Source organism: Nicotiana attenuata, unplaced genomic scaffold, assembly GCF_001879085.1.
Source record: "Nicotiana attenuata strain UT unplaced genomic scaffold, NIATTr2, whole genome shotgun sequence".
Classification (NCBI taxonomy): Eukaryota; Viridiplantae; Streptophyta; class Magnoliopsida; order Solanales; family Solanaceae; genus Nicotiana; species Nicotiana attenuata.
In genome coordinates, this window is record NW_017671825.1 from 220,285 (window position 1) to 221,617 (window position 1,333).

The following is a 1,333-nucleotide window of genomic DNA, read 5'->3' on the forward strand; positions in this document are numbered from 1 at the left end:
AAGATTATGTCGCCACTATAAATGTCTTTTAGTAGCGACTAAAGTGGCCACAAAAGGTTTAACCATGAACGACACAATGTTTTCTGTAGCGACTGAAGTTGCTGCCAAAGAAATTGACCTTGCAGTTACTAATTTTTTGACAAAACTATATCGCCACTAAAAGTTATTTTCTCAGCAATTATAACGACTAAAATTATATACATTTCCATACCTGTAGGAACCTAATTCTCTCAAATTTCATATAGAGATATTCATATTAATTGACTATCAATATTAAAGCGACCAATAATGCTTGACAAACACCAAAAGAATTTTCACAAGCCGAATATTACAAATATTATCATTTACAAAAACGTTCAATTACATATATACTACCCGACACTTCATTGTGCATTTTGCATTGTAATTGTAAGCATNTTGTACTTGATTTTCCCCTAGTATTAAACTTTCCTTTACCACTTTTCTGACTCGGTTCAATCGAACTAAGGCTTTCAACTTGGTTCTTTTACTGGATGTTTTACTGATTCCCTTTGCTTGTTTTTCACAAATCAAGTACCACTTAGGCTTTTACCTTAAATAGTTTTTATGTATTTACCCTTTATTGTACTGCTTGGGAAAATATTCTGATTGACCCTTTCCTTAATTATCTTTACCCGTTGGAAATCAGAATCCCTTAATTGAAGGGAAATTGATTTTCAAGGTTATTTTCCTTACCTTTTCTTACTTACTTGCTGCACTATAAAAAGGTCCTTCCCTTCTATACTTTCAAAAATCCTCATTCACTGATTTTTGAATCACAAACTCTCTTGCACTCTTTACTCTCTTCTGAGATCTTTTGCATTGATTGCTCGCAATTTGGCTTACCAAAGCTTCTGCTTTTCATTTATTTTTCTGAAACTGGTATGTCCTACTTTTGATTCTAGCATCAACTCCAATGTGTTTATTTACAAGCTTTTATGCCCATGCCTACTTTACTGCTTTGTAGAGTTCAACTTTAAAGTAATACTTATGTCTTGCTATCTGTTGCTGCAATGAATCCCTATCGTCATCCCCCTTTTATGTGCTTGGGCTGTAGTTTAAGACATGGCAATATACAAAGTTATTGTCATGGATTAAAACTGGGTCCTTTGGATCCTAGCTTCTTTCAATTTCCCATACCCCCATTCCCTTATGTGTATTGAGTTAAGGTATAGCCTGGCAGCATCCAAGTTGATGTCCAGGGCTGAACCTGACCTTCAAAAGGTCCTAACTCTTTAATTTTTAAGTTGACCGGCTGGTCAGGGGTGTGCCAGCACTCCAGTTGCTGGGCATGCCACCAGCCTGCCCTGGCTCC